Raw genomic sequence first — 12305 nt, 5'->3', positions numbered from 1 at the left:
GCTTCGGATTCGAAAAAAACACCGGAACCGAAGAAACCATCGGATCCCAAAAATATACCGGTGCCGAAAAAATCCTCGGAACTGAAAAAAGCTTTGGAGCCGAAAAAGACTCCTGCTTCTCCGGTGAAAGACATTGCCAAAAAACCAAAACAAACCTCTTTGGTGCCAAAACCTTCCTCCACACCAAAAGATCGGCCTCCTGCAGAAGACTTACTTTATCCAGACCCTGCTCAAAAGACTCTAGCTAAAGATCCAGTCACTGCACCGAAAAGGCTCGCGCCAGCAAAGCACCAAATCGGAGTCTCCGACGGGCAAAGCTCCAAGGGGGTGCCCATCACATCTCAATGCCACCCCAGCCTGCCAGCTGCTTGACAGACACATGGTTAGGGCCCAGCCTGGTTTTGAAAAAACAAACCCCTCTCACCTCCCGAGGCAAGATGGCCGCCGGGTAGGAGCTGCCTGAGGGAGCTCCCCGTGCCTGGGGTCCCTTGGCCGGGTATATCCCTGCTGGCAGCAGCCATCGATCGTCTCTGGGACAAGAAGTTCAAGAGTGACTGGATGTGCTGATTTCCACCCGGTGATCACCGTTGTGTCCGGCCGGGATCACAGCGGGTGCCCCGGAGCAGTCTCGGCAGCGTCGGAGAGCGGAGAGGGGCTTCGGATCACGGATCAGCGCGGTGTCCGGTCCGCACCACAACAGAGGAGCCCCATCGGCGTGGAGGGCTGTGGGAGGCTCGGGTCGGTGGTGGTGGCTGCCCCGAGGCATCAACGGCCGACACCGGGACCAGGGCGAGACGAACACCGGACCCCTCCCCCCACCCCCAGTCGGAGCAGATGCTGCGCCGGGACCGGGGGTCGAGGCAGCGACAGCGGACCCCTGCCCATCTGCAGCGGAGTGCACTGGCTCCGGGACCAGGACGTGACGAACACCGGACCCCTCCCCCCACCCCCAGTCAAAGCAGATGCTACACCGGGACCGGGGGTCGAGGCAACGACAACGGACCCTTGCCCATCGGCAGCGGAGGGCACTGGCTGCAGCACCGGGACCTGCGCGGATAGTTGGGGGCATGGGAAGTCTCCCGCCCGCTACGCATCAGAGGCATAGAGGGCAGCCGGCATTGAAAACGAAGGCGAGACGAACACCGGACCCCTCCCCCACTCCCGATCAGCAACAGCTGCAGATACTTTCCCGGGACTGAAGTCAACAACCACAACGGGCTGCGTGAACAGCCTAGGAGTTCTGGCGGACGGCGGACGTGACTCCCGGTTGCCCCCCCCCCCCCTCTCATGCTGCTGCAAGGGCTCCAGGAGCAGTGATGCGGAGCAGACCGGCGGACCAACAGATTTCTTGCGGTGCTGGCGGGGACCGAGGATCGGGCATGGGGACTAGCACGCAGCCTGCCAGTAATTCACCGCATCCTACCTCACCTCCTGAATAGACCCTGCAAAATGTGATATCGGCAATACTACATCCTAAGCTCTAAGGCGCCACTGAGCTGAAAATAATCATAAGGTACTTTATTTACTCCACTCATTTCACATTTTTAAACCGCCATTGTTCACAAGGGCAGGGGTCACTAACTGAAACCATAAATCTCTGCCGGTATCTCCAGAGGCCCACGAGGCTCCTCGGCATATCTCCTCCACACAGGTCCAAAGCAATAACAACAAACAGAGGACTATGATTCCCCTTCTTGGCGGCCATCTTAGACTGTTCTTTCGCAGTGGCGGCCATCATGGACTAGTTCAATCTCACTATTGGAGCAAGAGCTGAGACCAGACACATAGTCTAAGTTCTACTACCGCGCTCCTTACTTGCCTGTATCTTGTGATAGTGTCTGCCTTTTATTGCAGCCTTTCTACATCTACTTGTTTTTGCAACTGTCCTTACCTATAATGCACCGACTGCTACAACATATATTCTTGGATGCATACAATGTACAACAATGTGTTTCTCTATGTACTGGTCCTATAACCTGTAATGAAATTGTTTCTTACCTGTAACGCACCGACTGCTTCCTCATATATTCCGGGGTGCCCACAGTTTACTCTATTTGGTCTTACGTAGTGGTCCTATAGCCTGTTTTACCTGTAATGCACCGATTGAGATGCTGGGATTGAGATTTCTGTCATGACTTCAAACTAATTAGTTGTAAAGGGGCAGCTGAAATTCCAGGAGCCTAGTCCCAACAGCTCGACGACGTCGGAGGGCTGGAAGTGGTCCCCCGCTACACGGCGGAGGAGGGCGCTGGACACCGAATGCTGTCTTATGTAAATTGTTTCTTACCTGTAACGCACCGACTGCTTCCTCATATATTCCGGGGTGCCCACAGTTTACTCTATTTGGTCTTACGTAGTGGTCCTATAGCCTGTTTTTACCTGTAATGCACCGATTGAGATGCTGGGATTGAGATTTCTGTCATGACTTCAAACTAATTAGTTGTAAAGGGGCAGCTGAAATTCCAGGAGCCTAGTCCCAACAGCTCGACGACGTCGGAGGGCTGGAAGTGGTCCCCCGCTACACGGCGGAGGAGGGCACTGGACATCGAATGCTGTCTTATATAAAGCGCGTTGATAACCTAATGGGTTCAAGATCCTGAAATGTGCAACGTAACTGATTCTATGTAAACTGCTGTGATAACATGTAACGGAACTGGTGCTATGTAAAGCGCTCTGATAACCTAATCGGTTCAAGTTCGCGCTATAGAAAACTCTAAAAATAAAATAAATAAATAAATCCAATCACTGGACAGCTAATTTTGGCTTCAAAAAAGCGACCACTGGACACACCAGCTCCAGCCCCGCATTCAAAGAAGGAGGACATGGCTACCTCTCCCTTAAGACTGCCTTCCCCTTCTCTTTCACCTGTACCATCACCACATCCTCCCATACCACAACACTCCCCAGCATCCTCTATCATACCAGACGATGACTACCGGGATGATAGCTCTGATGATATGGGGGGGGTCACCTACCTGATCCAGCTACTCCTACAGGATCACCTGACCCGTGGGATGATTATAACACCCCAGATGTCCCAAATGTCCCTCAGGATGACATATACCCCATCAAGGCCTTCCCCACCAGAAGACACTATGGGTTTCAATCAACTGATTCACAGGGCTGCGCAATATCATGGGATAGACATGCATACAGACCCTGTAGATGAAGACTTCTTAATGGATACCTTCGATAATGCACAAAAGTCCTCCTCCATTTTACCAATGCTTAAAGGAGTGATTAAGCATGCTCCTGAAGTCTTCAAAGACCCAGTCAGAACTCTGGTCATTAACCCTCGCATAGAGAAAAAATATAAAGCTGCTCCCTCAGACCCAGCATATATTAAAGGTCCAGTACCACTAAACTCACTTTTAGTTTCCAATGCACGCAAGAGAGCAAACTCACAAACATTAGGTGAAGCTCCACCACCAGATAAAGAGTCTAAGCTACTTGACGCATCAGGGAAAAGAACGACGTCTCAAGCAGCAAACATGTGGCGTTTGCCAATACACAGGCAATATTAGCCAGATATGACAGGGAACCGTATGACTAATTAGAATCATTAATGAGGCACCTCCCTGATAAGTACAAGGATAGAGCAAATGAGCTTATCCAAGAGGGGAAAAACATTACAAACACCTCTATCCGGTGTGCACTGGATGCAGCAGATACTGCCTCTAGGGCAGTTCACACCAGCGTCCTATTACGTAGACATGCCTGGTACAAAGTGCCATTCTTAATCAACCCTTTGATGAGCAACACCTATTCGGACCTAACGTAGATGTATCACTTGCAAAAATGAAAAAGGATACAGATAACGCCAAATCTATGGGAGCCCTGTAAACGCAGGCTCCCAGATGTTCATTTCGTCGCTCATCCTATCGAGGTGCCACCAGGGTATACTCTTCAGACACAGCTTCTACCTCGTACAAAAGCCCCTACACAGTCCACTTACAGCAAGGCCTACCAAAGGGGTGGTTACAGGGGTAACAATAACAAAGGCAGCGGTAAAAATAACAACTCCCGCTCTACCCCTGCCCAATGACTCCATTCCCCTTCCCCCTTCACATTCCACTCCTGTCGGGGGAAGACTTCAACAATACCTGCCAGCTTGGGAAAACATCACATCAGACAGGTGGGTGCTCCAAATAATTCAGTCAGGTTACTGTCTAGAACTAACCTCCACCCCCCCCCCCAAAATATACCACCCAAGCAGCGTCCAATGTCACAAGAACATTTAACACTGCTCAGACAGGAGGTAATACTCCCTATATTTCCTAATACAAAAGGACGGATCTAAGACCCATCCTAGACCTCAGACCTTTAAACATTTACATACAGTCGGACCATTTTCATATGGTCACACTCCAAGAAGTCCTTCCACTTCTGGTACTAAACAACTTCCTAGATCTCAAGGACGCCTACTTCCATATTCCCATCCACACAGCGCACGGAAAATATCTCAGATTTGTGCTAGATGGGCAGCACTACCAGTTCAAAGTGCTCCCATTCGGAGTCGCAACAGCGCCAATGGTGTTTACAAAATGCCTAGCAGTAGTAGCAGCACACTTAAGAAGACAACCTATTCATGTCTTCCCATATCTAGACGAATGGCTCATAAAAGCCAGCTCATACAGCCAGTGTGTACAACACACTCACGCTACTATTCAACTGCTTCACGACTTGGGATTCACAGTAAATCGCACCAAATCGCATCTGCAACCCTCGCACATACAATAGTATCTCGGTGCTACAATAAACACCCAACTAACACTAGCTTATCCCTATCCAGCCAGGATAACAAGCGTACAAACTCTCCTAACAAAATTCAAACCGCCACACTCGCTACCAGCTCGAGTGTTCATACAGCTCATAGGAATGATGGCATCTTGCATATTTGTAGTACTTCACGCAAGACTGCAAATGCGTCCACTTCAAGAGTGCTTAGCACGCCAATGGAACCAGGCTCAAGGTCAACTAACAGACCTAGTGTTGATAGATGGTCGGACTCATCGTTCTCTGCAATGGTGGAACACCAAAAACCTTTCCAAAGGGCGACCGTTTCTAGAGCCAGTTCCTCAAATAGTCATGACAGCGGACGCATCGCTGTCCGCCTGGGGAGCTCACCTACTGCATCACACAATGCAAGGCAGGTGGACACCGCAACAGAAGTTACTCCACATCAACCATTTGGAGTTGCTAGCTGTGTTTCTAGCCCTAAAAGCATTTCAAATTCAAGTGTCAGGCACAGCTGTCTTAGTCCACACAGACAATATGACAGCTATGTACTACATAAACAAACATGGGTGGGACACACTCTCTGCAGCTCTCTCAGTTAGCACAGCAGATATGGAGATGGGCTATACCACTACAAATCTTCCTCTTAGCCCAACACGTCCCAGGAGTACAAAACACTATGGCAGATCTGCTAAGTCGACAAACACAGCAGATCCACGAGTGGGAACTTTATCCTCAAGTTCATCCGTTCTTTCAAATGTGGGGACAACCTCAGATAGACCTCTTTGCCACCCACGCAAACGCAAAATGCCCAAACTTAGCCGCCAGATACCCACACCCATTGTCCAAAGGCAATGCGATATAGATGAACTGGTCAAAACTATTTGCGTACCCTTTTCCTCCTCTCCCACTACTTCCGTTAGTGGTACGCAAACTACAACAACATTCCCTAACACTCATTCTAGACGCTCCAACTTGGGACAGACAACCGTGGTACACCACGCTGTTGCAGATGTCGGTAGTACCACACCAAAAACTCAACCTATCTCCACGCCTATTAACACAGAACCATGGAGAGATCAGACACCCAGACCCAGCTCATCTCAACATAGTGATCTGGCTCCTGAGGTCATAGTTTGGTTACCTCAACCTCCCTCCAGAATGTATGAACGTTATCAAAGAAGCTAGACGTCCCACTACTAGAGCATGTTATGCTGCTAAGTGGAAACGGTTTGTCATATACTGCCAAAACAACCAAATAAATCCTTTAGACGTGTCTATTCAACACATCTTAGGATATCTATTACACCTTCAAAAGTGTAATTTAGCCTATACATCTATCAGACTACACCTCGCTGCCATTGCAGTATACTTACAAAATAGATAACATCTATCTCTTTTAGAGTACCAGCTATAAAAGCTTTCATGGAAGGACTCGAAAGAATAATTCCTCCCAGAACGCCACTTGAACCAGTGTGGAACTTAAACATTGTTCTCACAAGGTTAATGGGACCTCCATTTGAACCATTACATAAATGCGAATTGCAATTCCTAACCTGGAAAGTAGCTTTCCTAGTAGCAATTACTTCTCTCAGAAGGGTTAGTGAACTACAAGCATTTACCATTCAAGAACCTTTTCTGCAAATGCATCATAATAAAGTGGTTCTTCGTACTAATCCTTAATTCCTTCCTGAAGTCATTTCACCATTCCATCTAAATCAATCCGTTGAGCTGCCCATATTTTTCTCGCAGCCTCAGTCGCAGAAAGAGCTCTACACACCTTAGATGTCAAAAGAGCACTACTGTATTACATCGAAAGGACACAAACTTTTCTTTAAAAAAAACAACTTTTTGTGTCCTTTTCACCGCCACATAAAAGCAACCCCATATCAAAATCGGGGATCGCTAGGTGGATTGTTAAATGCATACAAATATGTTACCACAAAGCCAAACGTACATTAACAATTCCTCCAAAAGCCCATTCTACAAGGAAAATAGGGGCTTCAATGGCATTCTTAGGGAACATTCCCCTAGATGATATATGCAAAGCAGCAACATGGCTTACACCGCACACATTCACAAAGCATTACTGTGTAGATGTGCAAACTAAACAACAAGCCACTGTGGGCCAGGCTGTACTAAAAAACACTGTTTCAAACAACTGCAACGGATACTGGTGGTCGCCGCAAGGTGTGGGTACTGCTATACAATCTATGCATAGTGTGTAATATGCATAGAACGGAAAATGCTACTTACCAGTATGCATCTGTTCGTGGCATGTAGAGCTGCAAAGTTACACATGCCCACCCGGCTACCCTTATCAGTTCCAGTATTATCTTAATTAGATACAAATCACATGGACATCACTACCTCTTGTACAGCTCCATCACTTCTCTAATGGCGAAAAACAATCTGGGGATGGAGCCGATGCCCATGCGCAGTATCATCCAAAGGAGGAGTCACCTATCCCCTGACTTCCAAAGACTTTTCTACAACAAAACAAACTGCAAACATCCGGGCCCAACACTAGGTGGCCATCTATGCATAGTGTGTAACTCTGCAGCTCTACATGCCAAGAATAGATGCATACTGGTGAGTAGCATTTTCCTTTCATATTCCTATCCTGCTGGCCCATTGGTGCTACCTGCGATTCATGGTGGGACAGAGGCATTTCCAGTTCGCTCTTCTCCCCTTTGATCTCACCAGTGCCCCTTGAGTGTTCACAAAAGTGATGGCAGTGGTGGCAGCTCATCTTCAGAGATCTGGGTTCCCAGTCTTCCCGTACCTAGATGACTGGCTGCTGAAGGTGGGCTTACCACCTCCAAATTACAGCGAACCTCCTGTCATCTTTGAGGTTCACTATCAATGTTCTGACGTTACACCTAAGTCCTTCTCAGATGCACATCTTCATAGGAACTATCCTGGACATAGTTCTGTTTCGTGCCTTTTGTAAAAGAGAGACCAGGACATTCAGGCTATGATTCCAAACTTCCAACCTTTGCCCTGGATTTTAGTGAGGTCGACTCTAAGGCTGCTGTGACTGATGGCCTCCTGCATCCTGCTGGTTGAGCATGCCATGTGGCATATGCTGGCTCTGCAGTGGGATCAGAAGCCCTAATGGGTCCAACCTAGAGGGGACCTCGCCGACCACGTCTAGATTTTAGAGGAGGCTGCAAACGATCTGCATTAGTGGTTGTTGGACCGCGATCGGGTCACCCCTCTCACTTCCCCACCCAGACTTGACAATGGTGACTGCATCACTTCTAGGATGGTGTGGCACTCTTGGAGAGGTGAAGATCAGAGGCCTCTGGTCTCCTAGCTCCACATCATCCTCATGGGGATGAGGGACATCCTCTTGGCACTGAAAGCCTTCCTGCCATGCATCAAAAGGAGGCTGGTACTGAGAAAACTGACATCACTGCCATGTGGTTCTACAACAAATAGGGCGGGTGGGGATCACGGACCCTGTGCCAGGAGACCGTGTTCCTCTGGATATGGCTGTACCTTCAAGGAATTTACCTGATGTCCACCTGTCTGGATCATCGAATTACAGGATGTACGAGCTAAGTCGTTGGTGCCTAGTGGATCACGAGTGGCAGTTACACCAGGAGGTGGTGCATGATATCTTCTGTGAATGGAGCGAACCTTGGCTAAATCTGTTCGCGACCACCAAGATTGTGCAATAATGTTATCACTTCTGCACGTTGGAGTTTTCAGGGCGTCTCTCTGCCCTGAGTTCTCAAGCAGATCATGACAGATCCGGCCCAAGTCATCCTAGTTGCACCGAATTGGGCACGGAGATTATTATGGTATCCAGAATTCCTGGTCTTGCTCATATGTTCTCAGATCAGGCTGTCCCTCTAGGAGGACCTGTTGTTGCAGCTACAGGGCAGGGTTCGGCACAAGGGCATTCGCAATCTCCATCTTCATGCTTGGAGACTGAGCTGAACACCTTTGACCTTCCTCATCAGGTGGTTGATGTCATCCCGGCAACCAGTTGTCCCGCACCAAAAACTGAATGTTTGAGGCATATGAACTGTAGATTGTATACTTTAGCATAGATTGCCAACTGGTGTTGGGCTTGGATGTTTACACTTTGCTTTTGTGGACGAAGTCTTTGTATTTACGAGATAGGTGACTCCTCCTTATGATGATAGAGCGCATAGGCATCGACTTCATCTTCAGATTGTTTTTTTCCGCTGTTGGGTTCGGATGTAAAAGGCTGCGCTCCGGCTCGGTGTTGAATTTGATTCCCCTTCGACGCACAATCCTTCACCGCTCGACGATATTGTTTTTCGATCGCACTCCTTAACACGGATCCAACAAAAATCTCAACACCTTTTGATTCAGGTCGTTGACGCGTGCCGTTGGGACTCTCCGTGCCATCAGGCCCTACAGCTAATGGAAAGAACTCCGTTCAAAAAATGCCCCCGTATGGTGCCAAATTCCCACACACTTATCTCCACGAGGTCTGTAACCTTTGCCTCTCTCCAGAACACGAGGACGAAGATTGCCCGGCCTGCGCTTCATTGCGATTGAAGAAAACCATACGTGATCACCAGCCCGAGGTCCCATAATGTCTCGATCCACTACCTCGGTGCAAGACGACATCTGCGATGCAGGCCCCGGTACTCCCGAGGAACAAGAACCGGACAATGAAGACACCAGCATCTCCGAGGCCGACGAATCTGAGGCCGAAGATAAGACGATTACTCCAGGTCAACGAACTGTGAGTACCAACATCGACACCCCTTCTCAAAAACATATGGCTCCGGTAACACCTTCGCCTTCTGGCTCAGGTCGACACCGTGACAAAACTTCTGCCCACTCCCCCCGCCACCCCCCCCCCCCTTTAAAGAAGAGAGACATAGGAACTTCTCCAGCCAGACCCTTCTCTCCTCCAAATATCCCCACAACACCACTTTCTCCAGCACACTCTCCAATGCTTCCATATTCACCTACACCACAAGATGATGTTGATGATCACCTTGGGGGTGGGGGTGGGGATGATAACCCACAAGAGGATAATGATGATGACACTACCTTCCCACCACCTGATCCTTGGGAGGATTATGATAATCCACCGGATCTCCAGATCCAGACTGCTACCCATCTAGGCCATCCCCCCAGACGACAATATAGGTTTTGCACAGCTCATAAACAGAGCTGCACAATATCATGGGGTAGAATTACACTCAGACCCACAGGAGGAAGATTTTTTGTTAGAGACGGTCACAGTTACAAAAATCAACATGCATTCTACCTATGTTAAAAGGTATCATCTAAAATGCACCTGACGTTTTTAAAGATCCCGTCAGGGCTAGAGTTCTCAACCCCAGGATCGAGAAAAAATATAAACCAGTGTCATACAGATATTTTTTATTATTTTATTTATTTTAGTAGTTTTGTATAGCGCTGGCTGGACCCAAGGGTATCGGAGCGCTTCACAACATATACAGCAAATGACATAATGAGCAGACTGAAACTCAAACATACATAATCTGTTGATAGAATGTTTGTATCCGGAAGCTATTTTGGTCTGCGGCCTTGTTGTCAGACTTGGAATTTTGTTAAAGCTGGAGTGACAGTATTGGGGGCAATCCAGGGTCTCTCAGGTCCCTCGAGTACGGTCGAGGAAGAAGTCTTTGAGGAGCCTCTTGAATTTTGAAAATGAGGAGATTGTTCTAATGAGGGGAGGAATGGAGTTCCAGATTTTGGGAGCGTTGCCAGCAAAAGATTTAGCTGTAGTTCTGAGCTTGCGCGATTTGGGCGGTATGAACAGTAGAGAGCTGGAGCTCCTTAGGTTTCTGGACTGGCCTGCCCTATTGAGTTTGGCGGCCAGGTATTCTGGTTTACCTGTATGCAGGGCTTTGTGCGTGATGCAGGCTGTTCTGAAACTGGCTCGTAACTCCACTGGGAGCCATCCGAGTTCTTTGAGGGCTGGAGAGATGTGCTCAAATTTCTTAATTCCAGAGACCATTCTTGCTGCTGCGTTGAGTGTCGTCTTCAGGGGGGCAAGATAGGACTTTGCTGTCCCTGTCAGGGGACACACTGCCTACACACTGTGTTAAGTTAGCATGAGCTTATTAGGAGTTTAAACGCCATTTTACCTTTCTGCTGCTTCTGCACACGACACAATTGTTATTTTAGCTTTGAGCCTAGTAGAACGTTTTTGCTTCACACAAGAATAATATGTTGTTGCTCTGATATCAGCATTACTTGGTGAGCTGTGTCTGTACAGTGAGTGCTGAAGCCTTCAAGGATATCTCGACACAGTGGTTGTTGTGAGGTCTGATCTTCGCACGTTCCTAGACCTAACATACATGCAGCTGCGGCCAAATTCTGGCTTTAGGCGTGTTTTATATTGCTTTGCACTGAGCATACACACACACTTGATGGTGCTTCGCATGCAGAGTGCTGGTGGAAGATGATGTGATCCCTTACCACTAGTATCTGAGGTATGGGGCCGCCCTGCTAAAACCCAAAGAGACCGTCTTCGATATAATGTAGTATACTAGCTAGGGAGGGTGAGAATTAGGTGTTGTTTAACCTTCTTCGCTTTATCATTTTAACATGCCTTCACCTTTTGTATTCTATGGTGGCACTATGCTGATTATTTTTTCTTATAATATGTTTGCCTGTATTAGCTAAGATACTGCATTTGAGAACACTGCATTAGAAAATAAACATTTCAAATGTGCACGCGTCCTCATTTACTCCTTGTTCTGGATTGAAATGATTGTATAACGAAAGAGTGTTCATGTGTTCCACGTTACCTGAGGTGTTCTAAGTCCATGTTCTGGTTTGTCTAAACATTGGGAGTTTGTAATAACCAATGCGACACTGTAGCTAGTCTGGTAGGGGATTTTGGGTACTAAGGTGAGTTTTGGCACACCCTAATTCACTGAGGTTCCAAGTCTCTATGCACAGTTCTGTATGAGAGCCGAATCCCTGCGACACCAGCTCCCAACGATCCAGCTTATAATAAAGCACAGCTCCCTCTAGATTCATTGGTTGTGTCAAATGCACGTAAACAAGCAAATTCCCAAACATCAGGGGATGCCCCACCTCCAGATAAGGGTCTAAATTACTAGACGCATCTGGCAAACTCATTGCCTCACAAGCAGCGAATCACTGACTCATTGCCAATACCCAAGCTTTACTGGCCAGGTGTGATAGGGCTCATTACGATGAGCTTAAAAAGCTAATACAACATCTTCCTGATCAATATAAGGCTAAGGCTAATGACCTCATACAAGAGGGAAAATTAATTAAAAACACTTCTTTAAAGTGTGCTTTTGATGCAGCCGGCATCGTCTTGTGCAGTTAAGACAAGCGTTTTACTATGCAGACACGCATGACTACACATGTCTAGGTTTAAACAGGATGTGCAGTACACAATTCTTAATCAACCCTTTGATTAAGAACACTTATTTGGACACACTGTAGACACATCTTTGGAAAAAATGAAGAAGGACTCAGAAACTGCTAAGTCCATGGAAACCCTACAGGCAACAACCAGTAGAGGTTCTTTTCATCGCTCCTTTTATAGGGGCGCCTCTAAAACT

Source organism: Lissotriton helveticus, chromosome 10 (genome assembly GCF_964261635.1).
Source record: "Lissotriton helveticus chromosome 10, aLisHel1.1, whole genome shotgun sequence".
Lineage (NCBI taxonomy): Eukaryota > Metazoa > Chordata > Amphibia > Caudata > Salamandridae > Lissotriton > Lissotriton helveticus.
Note: the sequence above shows the minus strand (reverse complement) of the source record.